The sequence below is a fragment of the Egretta garzetta genome, unplaced genomic scaffold (assembly GCF_000687185.1).
Source record: "Egretta garzetta isolate BGI_Z169 unplaced genomic scaffold, ASM68718v1 scaffold279, whole genome shotgun sequence".
In the NCBI taxonomy this organism is placed as follows: Eukaryota; Metazoa; Chordata; class Aves; order Pelecaniformes; family Ardeidae; genus Egretta; species Egretta garzetta.
The window spans coordinates 709,573-732,218 of record NW_009260844.1 but is presented as its reverse complement, the minus strand read 5'-3'; the positions used below and the strand labels follow the sequence as shown (position 1 = coordinate 732,218).

Sequence of the window (22,646 nt, the reverse complement as noted above, 5' to 3'; positions counted from 1 at the left end):
CACAGATCTGACAGACAAAGAATATGGAAGCAAAGACAACACTGCATTTGTTTTTAGTCCAACTGTAGGAACCATATATTCGCCACTTCAGCCCTCGTAATTCCACAGTCACCAAGAAAGCGTGGAGGCAATATCTGCTGAATTAAAAAAAAAAAACAAAACAACCAAACACCCCCCCCCAACCATTTATCCTAAGCCATCTATCCCCTAACCATGTTTGCCAGCTGTTTATTTCAATTACTTTCCCTATTAGCTTGGCTGACTGCATGTTAAATGTATACATACATACGTGTGTATATATATATATATATACACACACACACACACACACAAATAGAATTTCAGCACCTATCAGGTACGGAGGCTTTTACAGTGCAGTTATTTATCTACCTGAAGTGCAAAGTTTGGCTGCTGCAGTGTGTCCCCCGAATCCCGTTAGCGCTCTCAGGAAGAAACTACTTCAACAGGAGCACTGTTGAAAAACAGCTTTAAGATTTGAGTGAAAATGCTAGCAAAGATGCACAGCAACACACAGTAAGCCAACAGGTCCTGGTATGTGTTCTCAGATGAGTGACGGGGGCTAAATATTAAAAAGCAATCTTCTACCTCCCCCTTGTAGAATGAATAATGTGGAGGAGTGAGCGCTGAACACAGCATTTCTGTCTGCTTTCCTTGGTTGTCTCATTCCCTTTGTTTAAAAAAATAACATTCCTAAACAAAGGCAGACAAACGAAAATCATTACCTTCTAAGCCAGTAGTACAAATTAAAATAAAATCAAAGAAGAAAACTGACACTAAAGACACATAAGTGGTAGCACCTATGTAAAACACCGAACTGGTAGCCACATGCAGAAATTACATAGAAGATATATATTTATAAAACTAGAAATAAATAAATAAACCAGAATAAAATTGTCCAATAAAAGCACAAGAGGGTTAAGTGCTCAGAGAAGGGTACTTGTCCTACGAGCAAACAGGGGGGTCAGGAAAAGTTTGGTGGAGTGGGGAGGCATCAGGGCTCCAACTGCTACGCTCGTCTAGCGAATAAAAGCTGAGTTGTTAAAAAAACAAAGGTCTAGAATTATGAAAGAAAAACACATTTCAGTTCTCAGATACTTAAGCATGAATTTGCAAAACATATAGAAGACATTTACTCACATCAGTAGGGAATTCTGGTTCGCCACATTTTGGGAAGAGAGTGGGAAAGGAGCGATGCACTGAAGAGCCCCACCAGGTAGGATGTTCAGATTCCTAACTTCAGGCACCACTTTTCTGTACCCATGGTCAAAACGGCTCCAGCAATAGAGGCTGACAGAAACATGCTACACTGGGAAGGAGCCAACCTTCTCCTCCTCCTCCTCCCTGTCCATTCTCTTCTCAGCATGCTGAAATTTTGCATTTGAGATTCTGTGGGGGATGATACAATTTTCACTTCCTCATTTATTCTATGTATTCAACCCTTAAGAGCTAGCTCTTAAAATACCAGTCTTGCTTTGAAGGATATTACTTCATTAGCATTGCTTTTGGAAAAAGGTCTTTAAGAGGCAGATGATTCAGCCTCAGGAGTGCCCATCTTCTTTGCACTCCCTAACCACAATGCTCGTTTTCCCAAACCAAGCGCTTCTCAACAAGTTAGGTTAGGTTCACAGACATAAAAAATCCACGCTCTCATTTATTTCCATACTTTTTTTTGTTACCCCAAACCCATGCTAAACGCTTTCACATGTTTTATGCCAGATACTTAGATGAAACATTTTTGAAACTTTATAAACCTTTTTTTTTTTTTTTTTTTTTTTTTTTAATTGCTATCTTGTCCGAGAGCCAGGAACCACCACAGACAGCACTCCCACTGGGAGCCATACAAATGAACCTAAAAGATAATGCTGTCTCTGCGAGATAAGACTCACATTCCCATGGGTTCGATCTTTTTCATAAACAGGGAGCAGTGCTGTGCACCAAGACGAAACCCCAGAAATGCTACACAAGGTCCAGTGCTGCTGTAGGCACCTCGCCATCCTTTGTACAGCAGCAGCAGCAATAGCAGCTGGGTTGACAAGGCCAGGTTAACTCAATGCAATGGCACTTTGGGAAATAACATACTCCCAAGCTTCTCTGCTCCTATCAGCAACAATGGGGATTCAAGGAATTAGCCAGAAGTTCACCTGCAAACTGCCAGTTCATGAAATCCAAATTTTGTAAGAAATGACTCAAACTTAACAATGAAGTTCAGAGCGGCCCAGTGGCTCACAGGAACAGGGTCTACTGGGTCAAAGAGGCTATGCCACAAGTCATCTTCACCTGGCAGGGCTGCTAAAAATCTAAGGAATACCCAGGAATAGAGTGCACACTTTATTCTGAGAAGTGTCCCTTCTGCATTAAGCTTGTAATATAGAGAAGGATGAGGGAATCCACCCAAAAAATTAGTTTGCTCTATGGTTATTAAGTTTCCAGCTAGACAGAGACATTTAGGTTAGAAAAACAACATTTCACATTTCTGTGAAGAACTGTTTAATACTGCAATAAAAACCAGCCAGACTTTTACTGGTTTTGAGAGTTAAAAAGCTAATAATTCCAATTTAACGAACCAAGAGTTGGGCAAACAGGGTAATTAAAAGCACTCATCCTGTCCCTTTGGCGTGCAATCTGAAAACCAGAATTGCAGTCAAGAACATGATGAGATTTTCATTCAAAGGAGACATCTTTAAAAGCAGTAGACTCAACTACAAGCAAACTGTCTCTTATTATCAGTCATGAGATGAGAACAGAGAAACAATAAATAAAATGCCAGGCAACTAGTCTGCCTCCATATGTGAATGTAAAGAAAAGATATAGGGAAAAGGCAAGAGTCCTGAAAAGGCAAGAGTCCTGAAAAGGCCATCCTAGCTGAACAATTTTAAGATGGAAAAGGCAAAACCTTTCACAGAACCAAGTAGTTACACTAGCAAGCTACTGCAATAGCATAACATACTTTGGCTAAAAGGAGTGATTTGCATAAATTTCCCTTTATGAACTTCAGAATGGGAAATATATTTACTGCTTGTCCATACAAACCAGTTTAGCGGAACGTGACAGTTTCAATAAGGTTAAATTCTGAACTGATACTTATTTTGTTTTTAAAGCATGTTGTCTTGCTTTAGCTTCAGCCAATCACTGCCACTAAATGGAATTAAATATAAAGCTAAAAGCGTTTACAGAGTCTTTTTTTTTTTTTTCACTAAGTAAATGCAAATAAATCACTCCACCTTTCCCATATGCAATAGAAGATGGATTTTTTCTTTCCTTTTTTTGGATGCTGGATTTGGAGAACGGCTCGTCTGCTGGGGCTCTGGCTGCCTGGAGACCCACGTTTTCCACTGCCCTCCTGACTTGTGAATGCAACTGAGGGGACACTTTAGCTCAGAGATTCCTATTTAGCTGCAAACTGGGGGTCAAAGCATATGATGAACTAGCTATAAAACCTTGTCCCAAATAATTATTGTAAACACTGATACATGGCATGCTTAGGGTAAGAAAATACACAAACAAAACCACTGAACCTCCCCAGCAACTTCAAATCTTCAATTAAAAAACCTCCTAACCGCCAGACCTGACGCCTCATTTGCTCTCCCATTTTTCTCTCTCCCTCCTTCCCCTCCCAAATCCTGGAAAAACAGCAAAACAGGAATTATTCTTCTGGGACAGACATTTCCACTTGAAAACATGAAGTACAGTTATTTCAAAATACCTAAACACTCAAGCTCTTTTATTTTTCTACCAAGATGTCCTGAAAGCAAACAGATTTAGTAAAGGAACAGATGCACGAATGATCTTCTGTTTCTCGTTCTGTTTTTCAGAATCGTATCATCCCTTTTTGGTTTTACAAAAGTCTTAACCAGAAGACTTGTGTTACTTAAAGTTTGCACGCACTGCACAACACCCGGCGAAATGAGAAGCCTTTTTTGCAGGCTACCTGGAAGTTTACCAGGGTTTCTAGCATGCCTACTAGAAAACCTTATGGATAACTGTACAACTATTACTACATACGTATCCTAGGAGACCAAAGAGCTTTCGCATTTAAGAGCTTATTTCCCAGCCACCCTCTCGATACCCATCTCATGCATTTATAAATAATACAAATAGCCATGAGAAAGGAGGACATTGGTTTAATTTCAACCAGAATGTACACTGACCTCTGCTTCTGGCAGCATAAATGTTTCATTTTATTTCACCTCTCCTTCTTTCTCACCTTCTGACTACAAAGATGTCAGAAATCCCACGTAATTCATGGAGTATGTTTTTAAACTTGAATTTTACAACTGAGCAAAGCTAGAAATTTAATCTTTAAAAATTCATATACATGCATGCAAATCACCAGAAAGAGCCTTTATATTCATGCAAGTGAAATTGAGATTCCTGACCACAACATTTTGCAAAGCATCAACCTGTTAAACACAACATATCAGAAAACCATGTAATTTAGGAAAAACCCTGAGAAAGAGAAATGCAAAAAAAAAAAAAAATAAAAAAAAAAGCACAAACCAGCTAATTCAAGACTCACTTCACACTTTGGGTTAGAATAGCCTATGCATTCGAAACAAGCCGAACCAAAAGCATCCCCTTTGTTTCTCGTTTGCAATTCTCGTCACAGGGTCTAACCTGCAATTAAGCACTCGGCGCCCAGCCTCTGAAGAAGAGCATCTTTAAAATGCCGAGCGGAGCCCCGGAAACACCCAGGTACGATTCCTCAGCAGCCGGCACTGAGGATCTGTTACAAAACCTGCAACACAGAGCACGACAGCCCTTTCCCTTCATCACCTTTTTAGTCTACGTTTCTTACCCTTCCGTCCCAGCAGAGGCGAGGAGGGAGCACAGCATACCTGCCCAACGTAAAGGAAAAGAAGAATATACTGTTGTTCTCCTGGAGGAGGGGATATCACATGACAACAGGCAACTTCAAGGAAAAAGGTTGTCAGCATGCCAGTACGCACAAATTAATTCACCGGTGGGTAATTAAAACAGGACCAGCCCTTCCTATAACCACTAAGCAGCTCTTGGGGTCTGATTTCCTTTAAGCAGTAAATTCATCTAATCTCCTAACCTCGCATGAAGATGAGTGAAGCCTTAATAGCTGTGGCTACAGTAAATACTAACCAGAGCAGAAGTCGGCATACAAGATCTGCAGGCACTCTCTTAGACTGTGTCCTTTTCAAATCCTAAACCTAACATTAAAATTAACCGCAGGCTAAAATGTCGCCAGCAATTTCTCATGAATGCATAATGAAACAGTGCTACTACACCTAGCGCATCGCAGTTTTGTCAGCACACCCGGCGAGCGCGTGTGGGTACCACACACAGAGGAATTCTTACAGTAACTCCACGTACGCAGTGGCTTTACAACACATACAGGACATTTCAAGCCTCTGTCGTGCTCTCCATGTGATGTGTGCTATGAATATTATGTAAAGCAACACAATGTTTGCAAGAAAACAAGAAATTGGATTAGATAACACTATTTTTCCTTCATCCCCTCGTCTATTTAAGAAAATTCTGCTTTTTAAAAAAGAAAATTAATACAAAAATGTTGAAGCTGTTCTCAAAACTGGGCATACTTTCTGGAAGTCTCAATTTCTGTATAGTTTTATAATTCATTATCCCAATACCAGAGGGGTATTCAGTGCAGAAAGTCAGTTTTACATTCTGAAATTACCCTGCTTTTGTCAATTAAAGAAAAAAAAAAAAAGAGAGTATTTTTTCTTTCCAATCAACTACCTTCCTTTCTTTTTGAATACTAGGTACCCTGCATATTTGCAGACTCACAAACTACAAACCACTGTCTTCCGCGGCAGCTTTTATAAAGTCCATTATATTGGACTTCAATAACTCCACTTTCAAACGGAATACTTTGGTATTGTTTTTCCATTACACTGGCCATAATACAAATGGCATGCAGGAGCGTCTCCAGCCAGCTAAATGCAATAACCACCATATCCCTCAAGACACTGTCCTTTCCCTTCACTTAGTTCCATAAAGTGGATGAAAAAAAAACCCCTAAGCCCACAAAACACCACCATAAATCAGGAATAGGCAAGTGTACTCCAGCAGCGAAGGGTTCAGTTTGAGGTCTCAGTGGATGCTTCTGAAGATTTCAGGGTGGTCTTTATAACACCCGCTGCTTGAGAAAACACCATTGCAAAGTAAATTACCCATCTGAAAAAGTACCAAAACTGTTTTTCTTAACTCTCCTTGGCTTGGCATGGTCTTCAACAAATAGGCTTGGATAAACAGCAGAATGAAGAGGACTGATGTCCTTCTGGTTCACAGGAGAGCTGCATGGCCTAGAGGAGACATCACCCCTGGTGAGGCCACCAGACCAGTTAAATAAATTGTCTGATCAGAAGCGAGGCCTGTTCTGCTCCTTCCCGTGAGATAAAACCTGCGATGGTATTTCAAAGACCTAGAGAGCACTACAGAAACTTTTCACCTCTGCTGGAGACATTTCCAACGGCACTAAAATAACGACGTCAATGATATTTATGCTAGGCTAGGGGTGGTTTTTTTTGATTTGAGTATTTGCTTGTGATACACCATTTCATCTGGAGAACCAATATAAACCAAATCTGGCTACAGCGTTCCTCTGTCAACACACCAGTACTACCTGAGCTTCCTTTAGCATGCAAGTGTCATTAATTAAAAAAGAAAGTTGTGGCTGGAAATGGCATTTGCTAAGATACCAAGATTTTTAACATGGGGATCTTAGCTGTACTGTGAAATGGCGTGGTGAAATGCCATACAGCAAAGGAAGGGGGTGAAGGAAGAGCCCTCGCCCTGCCACACAAAAGATGCTCCCCAGCCCAGCCCTGCCGCTGCAAGGTTCCCTCCCAACCCGCAAACACCAGCGCTGTTCTCAGTACCAATGAAGGCGGAGGAGGACAGCCAGGACCTGCCTGCTCAGCTAACGGGTTGAACCGAAATTCTGGGTTTGAGCCCCAAAATTGCCTGTAGGAGCCAGGTCTTCAAAAGACCTGAATGGCTGAAGGAAGCACGTTCTCCTCCTGAGTTCATCATGAACCTATTCCCTCCATCTATATGGGGTTTAGTGCACAGACTCCGCAGTTTTAGCAGTGCTTTGCAGCAGGAAAATTAAGATTTTAAAATTTTATTTCAACTAAGCATACCACATGATTCCAATGAGTAGCTGAATAACAAGGTTTTATTGGAAAGAAAGAAAAACCCACCACAAAACCCCATATTATACTAACCTCAAGAAAAAAAAAACATCTTTCCAAAGGAAGAGGTAAACAACTTTTACCCTCATTAAAAAGTTGAGAAATGTGCACACCACCACTAAAATATAATTAATACACAGCCTTCAGAAGAGTCCAAAGGAGCAATTTAATTAACCACCCACTGATTCCATAAATGACAAGAACACGCAAAGGTAATGGCACCTTATAATTGAAAATGTCCTGTTTATTTAGCTGAGCAATTGTGCTGTTCTATGTTGTGCATAAATATGAAGAAACATGTTTTGAACTCATGACATTTTTCACTTTGTAAGGTGTGACAGAACAACATACTGCCCATGATACAGTCACTGTATACTCCACTTATTTAATGCCTTTACCTAAGAACCTCAAAGTCACTGACAACCATAAAGGTCTTAAACTTTGCAAACCCTTTTGATGGGCTTTTTCCATACCCTCTTCAAAATCGCAGAAGAGCTAGGAGGAAAAAACCCAATTTTACTGGTATGCCACTTCAAACAAACTATCGCCTCATGTAGGGACTTAGTCTATATCTGTAGTTCTCCCACTTTCATACAAAGGGATCCTCAGTAAGCCCCATGAAATACTTCTGCTGACAATCTTGTAAACTCATTTTGCAATTTCTCACCCTTTTCCTTCAGGTAGAAAAGCTTCCTTCTCAGCTACTGCTTCCTTTATTAAAGCTGAAGTGAAGCAGCTTTTACCAAGGTAGGAAAACAACGTAAACAAAATATGTGAAAGGGTCTTCCTCATTTTTTTCATTGGACTTTCCAGGGATAAAGCTGAACTGAATATTCCTTCTTGCATTCACAAAACTCAAAATGCCTCGGTGCTGCTACATTACAACCATCAAAGTCTATTTGACTGAACATGAAACAGAGCAACATCTGAATTTATGAGCTGTCCATCTCCCTATCTAATGGACACACTAGGAGCACTCATTTATACCTGCTTTGGGGCATACATAATTCAAAATAACAGACTGAAGAGATTCTTCAAGCATAGCAGTCTCCCCTGGAAAGCTGATCGCCAGACTAAAAGACTTTCCTTCCAGGACTCTACAACATACCATAAAATGAGTCTCAGCGGTCCGACACCACAGGAGCGGTGGCATGCAAGGACGGATGCGGCTGCCTCGTGCGTCGGTCTCGGGACACCTCTGGTCCCAGCTGTCCGCTCCATCAGCAGCCCTGGGATGACATTGGTGACTCTACGTAGCATTGGCTCCCTGCCCAACTACTACATAAAAGCATTCCTTAATAGAAATCGTACCATTAAGCGCTTAATAGAAATGGTACCACTACGTGCTGATCCCAACAGCATCACTGTACGATGGATCTAGCTGAAGTGATTAGTTTGTGTGTGTACACATTAAATACATATTTCTGCAATTTTGCATCCAGCAGTAAAATCTTTACTCATTGGTATCAGCTAGTCATGTTTACTGCTCCTGAGGGTTTCCCATCCTTAAGCGTTTATGATATTTACTCAGTCTGTAGCAAACCATTACCAGGCCTACCTGGCTGTATTAGCTGCCTGTCAGCAACACCGCCAGATACGTAAACATCTCTTTAAAATGATGAAACTTCCCATTACTTTTATGCACTACGGCTTATTTACCAGTAAGATGAGGAAAGAAGGTTCTTGAAGAAATACCATAAAGCAGTTGCTAATAATTTTTGTAACTATTTTTTTTTAAAGGTCTTTCCAGCTTTCACGTGTTAACTCTTTAAGAGCATTCACATCAGAAACTGGTGGGTCCCAGGTACCGCCTGTGCCCCATACCCCAGCAACAGCACCTTTGGGTTCCTCATTAATACTCCTTACATATTCTTCCTCGAAGGACTCTTAGGCATCCTACTGTGGGACTGAACACAGAGCTGTTTTCCAATGGCTCATCATGATGACTGCCTCATGTTTCCAGAATGCGTTCACCCTTTAAGATTTTCTGCTTCTAAATGTTATAAAAAATATATTGCTTAAACTTTAATATATCTTTCAACTGCCTGCAGCTGCCAAAACGATCTGGACTGCTCAGTATTGCTGACTTGTTTCTAACATTTAGTATTGCAATAAACTTTATCAGAAATGCTCGCCTTCTTCCATGCCACTAATATATTTTGAAAGAAAACGATGCTCCATGACTCCTTAAAAGAACTCCATTTACCCATTACATATATATATATATATTTATTTATTTTTTTTTTCCCTAGCAACTGCACTCAAGAGTTTCTCAAGTGGTCTTACCTGCAGTAAGAGCACACCCATGGTACACAGATTTCATGTGCTAGGTTAACTAGGTAACAAGCATTACAAAAAAGACTGACCACGGCTATAGAAAGGCTTGATGGTACAAATATGTGTTACAAGTGTCCTGTCCTGCTGGGGACGCTCTCAAAGATAAATGGTGTTTGTGTAACTCACCAGAAGTCACCTGGGATGTGGGATAGGGGAAGAGGTACAGGGAGACCTCAGTAGGACAGGATAGCTCTCAGTTTGCCACAACATAGCAGAACTTGCCATTGAAGAGAGCAGAAATCTCAGATTTTGAAGATTACCTTCCCCAAAACCTCCCTGTAGGAATTCCTGTACTGCTCACGTTTGTTTTTTTTAAATGGGTTAAATGCTACTTACTTTCCCCTATTGACAGGCAGATTCTTTTTTTTTTCCTTATAACACTGTTCTCCCAACTTTTCTGCTATACAATTCGAAGAGCCAGGGCCATGGTGGCCTGCAGCTTGTTTATGGAACTGGCCCTTCCTATGTCCCCAGGCAGCCCAGCAGGGCAGACAGCAGCCAGACGCCCTCCCTCCTGCCTCCCAGCCATCCCTCAGCCCTCTTCTGTGGAGACAAGGAGGTAAGTTATTAAGCAACCAAAATACATACAGAAAAATAATTCATTTAAAATATTACACGGGGGACGTAAGTGGTTTATTAATCGCATCTTCTAGATTAATTTCTGCTTCCATTAGGTCGTAGCACAGTGAAGTAATTTAAAACAAGGGATTTACAGCACTGTGAATTACTTTAATAATGCTAAAGCTTACTGTATATATTCAAGTGTTTAACTCACAAGAGCTACCTTTTTTCACTATTTTATGAAATTAGTCTAAAAATCAAACGTATTTCATTACCATTCCTGGTGGAGAACCTTATGTAAATTTTCCAGTCATGAAAATAAACAATGCCATTTCATGTTTAAATATAACTTAAGCCTTTAAACTTAAAAGTATTCACTTAAACAAATCATACTGCTTATCACTACAAAATTAGATTCTTCCAGTGCAGTAAGACTGCTTTTTTGCCTTCCCGCCCTCCCTGCCACCAAAGAAGGCTTATGTTTGATTTCTACCACAGAACAGCCCTTCCATCCATTGGTATTTCACCATGGAACATTATTTTGGAAGCGGCAGACTCCTGCCTTGAGCTTGAATTATTGCTGCCAAAAATCTCATCCCTACAAAATTCTCAAAATTGGGATGAATAGAAAATAAAGAAAAGAATATGTCAAAAATGTTTTTTGGGTTTCTCTGTGCATCAGCAGCTTGGCTACCTCAACACCAATGTCTCTGCACAGGACCCGCTTTCATGCAGTCCACTTGGCTTCTTCAATCCGGCAGCTCAAACATCATTTGTTATCTTCTAGCTAATACCTGCTACTGACTATTTGCATTTCAGAGGCTTTCCCATAACTTCTGGTTATAAAAGCAGCCTTCAGGGTGGCTTTCACCAGCACTATCTCATTTCACGTTTCAACAGACCAGGAGAACACGGATGCTCAGCTTCCAGGGCTCAGCCGAGGTAACTTCTAGCTCACAAAACCAGAAATTCTTATGCCATCTCCCTACATCCCTACTACCATCGCAGCTAGAGGGCTATTTTAAAAATGTCTTATGTATGCGCGTTACCTGGCTTTAAGTGAAGTAAAAATTATAAGAAAATTGTTCAAACAAAATATGCAGCCTATCTGCCGCAAAACTAACCTAGCAAACAACCTCAGAATTCCTTAAGGACACCAAATGTCCTTAAACTCAATTTTCTGAATTGAGAGGAATCCACTATACTGCTACATTTCCTAAGTAATTTCTTCTAGAAGAATTACATTAGCAGTTGAGGACAAATTTAGTTCTTTCCACGCCAAAGCCTGTATTCACTTTGTGGCTTTATAAATTCCAGAACTGCTAAATACACGTAAGCCTCTTAAATAAATAACTAAAGCAACAAGAAAATTTTTCTTCCAGAATTACTTTGCAGTGTAACTAAAATGGTACTTCTCCTTCGCTGCAATATTATGTTGTGGCACTAACTCAAAAGTTCAAACCGTTTTCATTTCTTTATTACCAGTAGCAATCTAGGAAATGCTGCCATCAATTGTAAATCTACATGAAGTCGCACTCCTCTGGTGCATTTTGTGCATAGCAATCAGTTCAGAATGCAATCTTGTGTTGTTTAAAATTCAGTTTATTCTTCAATTACTCTGCTAGCCTGACTCTAATTTATTATATTTTCTGGTACATTTGATTTTGGATATTATGACATCCTGGCTCATGCCATTAGAGAGGAAACATAAAATGGTGAGGATGTCTAGGGACAGCTGAGAGTAAGATAGCAAGAGTCTGGAAAATTAACAATATCACCGTCTCTGTGCTCAGCTAGGCCTCTCCTGCATTAGTGCTAGAAAAAAAAAATTGGCAGTATTTCTCCAATATAGACTTGACATCCAGGAATAGCCTCAGAGGCACCATAAAACCTCGGCTAGCGTAGCGGGCAGCTCGGGTGCCTGGGAGGACGGATGGCAGACTCTGAGCCTGCCTGGGCAGCTGAGCTGCAGAAGAAATGAAACACTGGCCCTGCTGCTGCTCAGAGCCCACCGAAGAAACCCACGTGGTTCTAAATGCCACCGATACTAAATACATTGGGGTTTTTTTCAGCTTTGCATCGTCTCAGTCCTAGACACCATTTCTTTCTCCCAGCACCCAAGGTGAAGCGAGAGGCAGGAGCCAGAAGCCTTCTCAGAGCATCTTTCTTGAGAACCCCGGCAGACGGGAGGGCTTCGCCTCCCCCTCCGCCTTGGCGACCGACTACAATAACCTTCAGGGCATGCTGCCAGCCCCACCTGCTTACTCAGCCTTTTGCCAGGAAGGGAAGCTCTCACCGCACCGATTTGCCCTTCGAAGATGCATCCTCTTTTGCTTACTTATTACTTCCCCCTACTACATTGGGCATTTGAACTCCTGCATCCAGAGGATGGAGGGGTAGTCCTGATGGGGGAACATGAGGCTCTGGTATTCACGTCTCACCTCTTACCCCAAAACAGATTCCAACAACTTTTGAACATGAAAAATCCTCACGTGCCTGCACAGCTTGCTCTATCCCAAGAGATTCCACACTGGGTTTTGAAAAAAAATGTGTATTTCCCTTCTTTTGTCTGTTCTTCAGAAAGCCTGAAGACAGGTTGCCAAAGCAATACCCAAGAGCAAACACTTTGCAGGGAAGCCCAAGCAGCTGGGACCCACAGGAGGCCACCAGCATTGGAAAGAATTTGCAGTGGGGGAAACCTGGCTGGACCCAAATCCTAATGGATCATTTTGTCCTCCAGAAAAAAAATAAAAAAACAAAACCAAAAACCACAAGCAGACTACTTTTCCTCTATAGGGCAATAAAGCTTTCTCCTGTCTCCAAGCTGTCTTGTAGCTCAGGCAGTATTGCCAGATCCTTCTAAATCTCACAAGCAGTAAGGATTTTCCTAATGATGTAGTTGCTGCAACTGTTTCAGTCACTTAAATGTCAGAAATTACATGTAGCAATGTTAAAAGATGATGACTCAGGTTGCAGCTAATTTCCAAAATTAAGAAACGCCACTTTTTAGCTTACCCACTGCCTCCCAGTTTTCCCCGCCCCTCCTGAACCTGTGTTGTAACCCAGTTGCTGGTTTCTGTTCAGAAGCTTTTTTCCCCAGCAGCCCAGTCCTGTGCAAAGGACAGGCACAAAAGGGAGTAGCGTGAGGGATGCACGAGCACATTTCCCATGTTAGGTTGCTTGATTTCACACTTAAAAAAACCCCACTGAAAGGAAGTTATTGATGCATGAGAAATATGGAGTACAATTTTAGCTTGTGAGGTCTGACGGAGTCAGAGCAAATCAGATCAGGCCACTCTTAGGTGGGATGGAGAACTGGGACGGAAGGGCTCTTCCCTCCTGTTAAATGCTATCCCATGCCCCAGCATAATGAAATATCACCAGCACGGTGAGAGAAAATAGCTCCTCTCATTTTCATGTATGGGTACCAGGAAAACATACTGACCAAGTTCTTTAAAAGCACAAGACAACTTCAGCTCCAACCATTTTCTCTTCTCAATCCCTTATACTCTTAAGTAACTTGCCTATGCTTATGCTGCAAATCAATGCGCAGGCTCCGGTGTCTCCCTGCACCTGCTCCCATTACCCTGTGTTTGAAACAAACCATGCATTGAGACCGGAGGCTCGATTTCACTTCCCAGCACGCAGAGAATAATCATCAATAATTGCTGTCAGTCGGCTTCATTCGGGGCACTGCCTCGGGCATACAACGGAGACATAGGGTACACACCAAGAAAAGGAGGATTTGTATATAAAATGATTTGATAATCTGAAAAAATCCCTCAGTAAACAAAGGAAGTTTACAGATAATCGTATTAAAGATTAGAGTTGTCTTAAAACAATGCAGAACGTATTCGAGAACATCTGGGAAGAAAGATGGTAGTTTTAAAAGCAAAACCTTGGGGGAAAATATTTTCCCCCCACAAACAGAAAACAGTAATTCACTTTATTAAATCCTAATCCTCTTCAGTTCATGTTAAGGCAGAGCATATTTTCCAATAAAGCTTTTTATCAATCTATTTAAATGCAATTTTATGAATAAATATTGAAATATATTTAAATACATTTTAATATCTGAATAAATGATAGGTTATTCCACTTTTTTAATTGCTTCCATTTTATTTCAAATTTGAGAAACAGGCTAATTTTAAGTCAGAAAACTGAATAAGTTTATTAGTAAATAAAGATAGAACTTAACCTCTGGACTACAGAAAAACATATCATGATAGCAAAAGCAATCTGATTTCTGTCTTTTCATATGCACCTACTTATCAGCTGTAAAATGAAGAAAATGACTCCTTCTACCTTATAAATGTTATTATTTTTCCATCACTCATTTACTGTTTTCCAAACATTTGTTGTGGCAATTTATGTGAAAATCCCCCCCATGACATTTGCTATAATCAGTGTTGATAATCAGTAATATTTATACAGATCTTCTATTTACACAACACATTATTGAAGCTCCTCAGGGAGCTGGCTTCATTTGAGGCACTGCCTTGGGCATGCAACAGAGACTTACAACTGCTAGAACTGCTGACAGCACCAGAAGAAGTAAGTTATTTCACAACTAAGAAGTAAAAGCAAAACCTATAGAATTGAACAATAATTAAGTTGGTAAAAACATATTGGATCAGATTTCTAGAATTCCTTTACCTACTGTATTTCAACTTCATTCTTCCATAAAAAATGCTGAATGTTAGAGCTAAATCTGGAAGGATTTTTAGTTAAGATCTGAAAGGAAGGAAAGAAAAGAGAGCAAAAAAAAAAAATTGTTGAAAGAAAAGAATGAGTACAGGGTTTGTTTTTTAATTCTTTATACTGTTTTATTTATTTACATGTAGAAATTAGTTTTATATATATACACATATATGTAAAGTAAGTTCAATGACAAGTAGAATGCTAACCAGATTTGTATCAGCAGCAATCGAGCCCTAGCAAAGAAATCCCATAAGGGATGCTTTGCTATAACCACATCATCACAGCTGTGGTGAATAGCGGGACTTCCCTGGGAGCAGAATCAGGCAGAAGAACTCTCATGCCCACAATGGACCCCACGGAGTCACCACCACAGATTCAATTAGAATCATAGAATCGTTTAGGTTGGAAAAGACCTTTAAGGTCATCAAGCCCAACCGTTAACCTAACCCTGCCATCCCACCACTAAACCATGTCCCTAAGCACCTCGTCTACCCATCTTCTAAATACCTCCAGGGACGGGGACACAACCACTTCCCTGGGCAGCCCATTCCAATGCTTGACAACCCATTTGATGAAGAAATTTTTGCTCAAGTTGTACAGTCAAGCTGTAGGGATGGCTAAGTAGGACTCGGCATGTGATACATCATCTGAAAAATAGCATATATGGGATAACAACTGCTCCTAACACGTGTGGGTGCGTTGTAGTGAAGTCCCTTCTCTCCTGCATTTCAACTTAACCTGCTTAGCAGGTTTTCAGGTATACGTGGCCTCACCTATATCAACACTTTAGAACAAACCATCTTCTTTATTGTTAAACTCAGTATCACAGCTAAACCAGAAATATTTCCTCTTTGACTCTTTGAAGCAAAAAAAAAAATAAATCACAGCACAATGTTGACATTACTGTGTGAAATAAGTTGCCTTCACTAAATTTGAGACTTACATAAAGACAAACGATATCTGTTGTGAAATCCATAGTGTTCTGATCATTTGTAGGAGGTAACGTGTCAAGCTGTACCCAAAAGTTCTTCATCAAATATTGTCCACTTCATAACGGCACGACACTTATTTATGAACATTTCCTAGCTTCACAGCTTTTCAAACTTTTCAAAATATGACTTAGGAAAGCATTACACTTCTACAGCATTTCTCTAGTCGATAGCATACATCCCTTACTGCAGAAGAAAGAACTGTAACGGTTTCATTTCACACTCCAGTAACCCAAAATTCTGCATTACCACTCACTTTAGTGTTAATTTTCCCATAGATTCTCTTTTTCTGCTTACATGGCAAGACAGCTCAGGTCAAGTGCACAAACAAGCTGTGCTGCTGATTCTCCTTTTTACCACCACTGAATCACCTTCACTTTTGCCTCACCAGAAAGTTATTTTCCCTGCAGAAAGCAGGGGAGCCACAGTCAATAGATAAGTCAGCAGCTATCAGTCAAAATGGATTTCAAAGTGGGAAAAAAAGTCCCCACTAAACTAAAACTGCAAGTATTATTTATGCAGGATCATGCCCACGCTGTATAAGTACACACGACAGGTATATTTGCTGCTGCACATGCTGTGAAGCCTAATTCAGCTCGTGACACTTCCAGCTATAGAAAGACACGTATCAGAAGCTATAGAATATAAAAGTATCAGCTCTAAACAGACATGCTGAGCCATCCCCCAGATAACAGCAATGAAGAGTGGTTATTCTGCCAGACGAAGTAGAAAGATACTATTTTTTACTGGTGATTCAAAAAAGAAACACATTCGGTGGTTGTCGCTGAATTCTTATGAAGCTTTGTAATATGTATGTAAAGATCTAACTTACATACCTTGTTAAAACATTCAGATGAAATGCATGACAGATCCACAAGTACACAAACGTATCTGTATTTTTAGCTTAATATAACCTGGATGAGATTAGCTTTACCTTTATCATTTAAAGGGAATTAAAATGGTTAAGAAGCAAACCTAAATTCTGAAGGCATGCAATACTGAATGAGTAGCTTTTTATACTGGTTTAGTATAAGGCAGGAAACCCTGTGATTTTTAAAGCTTCAATCTTCATTAGAAGCAGCAATGACAGCTTAGTAATGGACTACTTGTAAAAACAGTCCAGGAACAGACTTGTACTAATTTTTAATTAACATAAATGTAAGATCTAGCACAAACACAGAACTATTTTACTAATTCACAGGGTGAGCCTTCATTAGCTTCTGCCGGTAACAACAAACGGCTGAGAAAACCCCTCTAGAGCAAACGAGATATAAAGACAGGAAAAAGAGGCTGGAGAGAAGGAAATCCTCATCAACCTGCTCTGGAAGAAGCTTGACTGAAAAAGGTTTGGTTTTTTTTTTTTTTAAAGTCTAAAAAACAAGTTACTTCAATTAACAGTCAGGGCAGCCCCAGGGAGCAGTGTGATAGCTAGGGTACACACATACTGCACCCAGGGTACCCTTACAGCCGTATGATCAGAACTGGGTTTATAGCAAACGCTTTGAACAAGACCAGAAAGTTTATACAACACATTAGGATCTATGTGGTCTTGTGATGTATCGATCAACTTTCACTTACAGTTATTCCAGTCTGGTTACAAGCAACTTTTAAACAACTTGATATAAAAAAATATAGGAGAAAACAATTATGTGAGGCAGGGGAATAGATCTAATAAAAAGGGGCAAGAACACAAGGAAGGGTGGACTACTGGTAAATAAATGCATGAGCTTGGAAGCAACAATACGGCACCCTCCTCTGCATGAAGTGGCAATAGCTGTTACCGACTTTTTTTTTTTTCTGTAACTTTTAACCTCCAAACATGTAGAAGCAATTTAATATGGTCCACATTTAAGTATTTAATCTATTGCAGATATTCAGTGTGCTATCCATGAGGCACATACAAATATAGACATCCCCAGTGTCCTCCTTGAAATGTGACTTGCTCTAGATGTAGGCTACCCAGCCGCGTAAGACAGACTTTGAACGTACTGTTCTGCACAGGCTGTTGCCGAGGGCAGTGGCAGAACCAACTGCGTTGAAGTCAAAATGTGGTTAGCTTAAGAGCCTTCCGGGGGTTGTGGGTTTTCTTGTTGTTGTTTTGGTTTTGCTGGCGTAGCAGGTAGCAATGTCAATTAGGGGAATGATTTGGATGACATCGCCGTGCCTGTAGGAAACCCCAGTAGAGGCTCTGTTCTACTGCCATAAGAGTATGTTGCCAGTAACAGCTCATTTCATCTGGGCACTAATAGAAGGTACGCAGATAAAAGCACATTCACGTTATGATAAAGTAAAATGCATCGACAAAGGCGGCTCGCTGATACCAGCCAAGCCTTTTTTTTTCTAAATGAAGACTTTGTTCAGAAATGCCAACCAAAACTTGACAGTCAGAAAAATCACGACACGCCTAGATCCTGAAATATTGCTTTGTGTCAGAAAAAGAACCCCATGGGTTGGTCCTTGCAAAGCAAACACAACATTCCTGTGGCAGAACACGACAGCTTATGCGAGCACAATATAGCAACCACTGAAAACCACTTTCTACAAACCGGTTTCAGCATACATGTCGGTGACATTTTACCTCCGTTAGCTTTGCTTGAACTTCCATTTGCTTCTGTTGTGCCAAAAACCTCTGCTGCATCAGCTTTCTTATTCCTATGTATGAACCCAGAAATGAGGATTGGCAGCAATCTGAAGAACAAAGAAAGCCACAGGAAGGTAAGAGGTTAAAATCCTCCATCACTAGCATTCTTTGGCCTTTCAGGGCCAAAATTTTGAAAGTGACACTGCATTAAGAGAGAGTTGTTTGTGGTGGAGAGCTCAGAGTCAAACAAAAATTGCGTGGAAAGAAAAAAAAAAATCTACATGACGAGTACCACTGCAAGAGTCGATAAAAGCATCAACGTATAGGAACACTGACTTGAACCCAATAATAAACTGTGCTTATTCCCAATTGTTTTCTAACCAGCCAGCCCCCGGGAATGCATGACGCCAGCATCCTGACACCTTCCACTGGGCTTGTGCAACCTCTTCGGAGAAGGTCATGGGAACACGCAGCAGCAGTGCTATCTCTGGGACTAGGGTGGGGGGTGCTGCCTAAGCACCCTTCAAAATTACTCCCACTGCAAAGAACGTACCAATGCAGAAGTACTCATTTTTCCCCACTGCGCTGAATAATATCTGACAGCACCACACCACTCCAGCCAACCTGATCCAAAAGCCCCGCTCTGCCTTTCTGCAACTACTGGGCTCCTCCCTTCGTCCAGACACATAGGGGTTCTCCTTTTCATGCACACCACTTCCCAGCATTCTCTATTGCTACAAAAAAGATAAATAAGTCATCTCTCCTTCTTATTCATTACGTAGAACTACTTATTACTACCATTTACAACATTTTAAAACTGGATCAGTTCATATATTGGATATACTCCTCAATCAAATTGCATTTTGCTCTACAAACAAGGGTTCTTCATAAAAATTCTGCACACCCCATCAAACAGTGGTTAAGCGTGACAAATCCCTGCAATGAAATACAAACACACATTCTTCTCTGTGGAATGAAGGGAAAACAGCCAGGCAAAATGCAACATACATCATTCCATCCCAAAGTCAACCAACTCTGCCTGGGCAAAAATTAACTTCTATGTAACATTGAGCTGACACACTTATAACCTCACAATTACTTTCTTACCCAATTTGGTCTGTTTTGCTGTGAGGACAGCAAGAAAATTCTAGTCATTCTTAATGAAATACCACAACCCTAGAGCAACGTCACAAGTTGCTTATTTAAAACAAAAATGAAGCTGCAAAAATACACTAAGCTACGTTACCCCAAGGTTCCATTTTTTAGATCAAAATGGATCCCACTAATCAGGTGGGAAAATCACAAAAACGCAAAACAGTTTAGTCTTGCATGTTCACAAGTTACCTGATTTTATATCAAACAACTGCATGCTTAAGCTTTTCTTTCCACCGTCTAGTGCGCAGTTCAGTGTGAGAGACTCGGCAGGGGAACTCCCCTCCTCTTCCAGCCCCAAATTACTTGTAAAACTAACATCGATTGAAATAAGCACCTAGAAGAATATAAAGAATTGACATCTATGCACATTTGTATCGGTAAAAATGCTTTAAAAATAGAAAGAGATGCCTGCGGTGTCGCAAAGCACATTGCAGGGATGAAGTCAGCTCAGGTACAGCACCGTCACGCAGCAGCGGGGCTGGGAGCGTCTCTTTTCGTGTCGGTAGATAAACCAGCCCCCGGTTCCAAAGCAGAAGCCTGCTGCCTACGTTATCTCATGCAGAATACAGAACAGTCGGTATGAAAATGCGACAGGCTTATCCCATGAACTTTGCAAACATAAATCCTGACCCTGAAAACATTTACATGCAGGCTTAACATTAAGCCTTAGAACAGACCTACTAATTCCAAAAGAAATACTTGGGTGTTTAAAATTAAACATACGTAAGCGCAAACATCTACAGAATTGGGGCCACAAAAAACAAAAAGCACACACCGCAACATTATCGTCTTTTTATTGCTCCATAGACATCATGACCCGACAATTACATAATTTAATACTGATATTTGAAAGAATTGTCATCTTTGAAAGGCACTGCAATTTCTAAACAACAAACTCCATTGACCTAATAAAGCAATTAAGCAGCACGCGATTCAATGGGGTCACATCAAAATTGCTTCTGCAAACCAAATCAGCAAAGAACCTTTCAATATCAGACAAGCCACTGCTGCATCAACCAGACAACCAGTTTTCCTCTGGTGCCATTTACACCAGGGAGCATTTTATGAGCACTGAATGAACGCTGTTTTCTTATTAGTTACAGCTCTTAATACCTAATAGCTCTTTAAATAAGCAGCATCTTGCTGATTTATGACACTAATTTATATCAATCCAACATCTCGTATATATCGTATCCTTCCGCGTTTCACTTTGATATCGTTGGTATCACTTCTTCACAGTTGCTTTCAACTATATTAAGACATTTTTTAAGAGCAGAGAAAAATGGGACAAAAAAAAAAAAAGAGGGGGATATTTTAAAGTATTTTCAAGCAGACAGCTTTAGCTAGAAGCTAAACAAACTTCTAACTAAGTTTTTATTTTTTTAGTGATACAGGCCCATAAATATACACCAAGATCGAGACTGACAGGCCATTCAGTGCAGGTAAAGCCTTCTGAAAAAACAAAGTTTCACCGAGGTCATCAGTGCTTCCATGAGAACAAATGCCAAAGCTTACAATGTCAAAGCCAACATTTTTGTAATTACACACGAGAGGTTTTAGTAGGCTTATTTTTTAAGCTAACCTCACTGTCTCAAGAAAGCAGTACTTTTCCGCCCAGTCACCAGCTTACATTCCTCTTGCAAAGTTTCGTCCCCAAGTCGCAGCTTAATTGTTATTTATTTATTTTTTAAATCGAAGATTCGAGTCCTGCGTTAGGCAATCATGCTGTGTTTGCAAATCTCAGACCTGAGTCCAATGCCCTGGGCTACCTCTTGCTGAAGTCAGAGTTACGGGCCAATACAGAAAACACTTATTTTTAAATTACACTTTTTTGTTTGTTTTTCAATATCCAGAGATTTTAGAATTGTAATAATACAAGAACTTTAAAACATAACATTACATACTTTTATTTTTAAAAAAAAAATCTAATTGGGCACAATGGTGCTCTTTGCAGCCTGCTGAATTTGGAGTTCATAATTTTCAGGAAAGAGGATTACTCCCTCAGTGAGTAAATGATAAAACAAAAAAAGAATTTAAAAAAAAATGGTAAAGGACCCTATTAAGTCTTACGGTTCTAGCAAGTGCGCTGACATACCTTGCTTCCATTTTGAGGGAGTTTGTTTAACTGAAGTCAGGGCAGCATATGGTACTAGCATGTTTATTTTCCAAGTGGTAGGGACACTAACCGAAACCATCTGATGTTTCTTCCTAAGCCTCCTTGATCTGCTGCTGGATTGCAGCTTAGAATAAAGCATCGCGAAGCCAAAAGGAATTGGGTACAGGAATAAAAAAAATAAATCAGTCATTCAAAGTGTTTATTTAATAAGAGCCTAGCTGAGAACAGTTTCTCTTTGAACAGAAGCTCAAATGCATTTATGATTCAAAATTTATTTCCAGAGACTATGAAACGTATCTCAAAGCTAATCCCTAACAGGCATTTTTTTTTACTTTGCACACAGAGACAAAAACAAACCCACAATATCATGTAATTAAAAAAAGGAATTAAATGAAGCTCAGAAGTACTTAATAGTGGATTTCTACAGAAGGAAACAATCAGCGCTATGCATTAGGAACGTGGTAAGAAAAATCACAAGGGACTGTCAGATTTGTCACTACCACAGCTCCAGCAAGTGTTTTCTCAATTAATTGACCGAGTACTAGTACTCCGTCAAGAGCAATGATAATTTTAAAGTATACCTTGATAAAGTTTAAAAGACACGAGGTTTAAAGTATTTAAACTACAATTTCAGCGCTGGGAGCTAGCAAACAGGGGAAAAACGGGTCAGAGCACTGAGGACTAGAGTTAACATTTTGAAATAGCTGCCAACTACCCAGGCTTCAGAGACGTTTCACATACAGCTCTGATTTCCTCTGGCGCAGCTGTAAAACACATAACCTGAAACCGGCTCCTGCAGCAGGGGTTTGCTTGCAGCTGTCCTCCTGCCTCCCCCGCACGCCGCGATTTGGCTCCTTGTCAGGCAGCAGCTTCTTTAACAAAGCCACACCAGAGCAGCACGCGCGTATTTAGGGACCCCCCAAACCAGGCGCCTTCGGAGCAGGTCCCCAGCACCCGAGCCCGCAGCTCGGCTTCGCAGGGGCGCGCTGGGTGCCCAGCTC

General features: G+C 40.5%; 1 protein-coding gene across 5 annotated transcripts in view; it reads right to left on the bottom strand.

Annotated features, from left to right (window-relative positions):
• Positions 1-22,640, bottom strand: part of LNX2 (ligand of numb-protein X 2) — a 61,072-nt gene extending 38,432 nt beyond the window's left edge. For 2 of the 5 annotated variants that reach the window (XM_035902540.1, XM_035902539.1), the window contains exons 1-4: positions 21,625-22,640; positions 19,719-19,863; positions 18,928-19,108; positions 18,372-18,481 (exon numbers count right to left, since the gene is read on the bottom strand). The gene's annotated coding sequence lies outside the window, so the exon portion shown is untranslated. The remainder of the gene's footprint in view (positions 1-18,371; positions 18,482-18,927; positions 19,109-19,718; positions 19,864-21,624) is intronic. The other 3 variants (XM_035902543.1, XM_009647129.2, XM_035902541.1) reach the window with 2 other exon arrangements.
• Between the last annotated feature and the right edge of the window lie 6 nt (positions 22,641-22,646).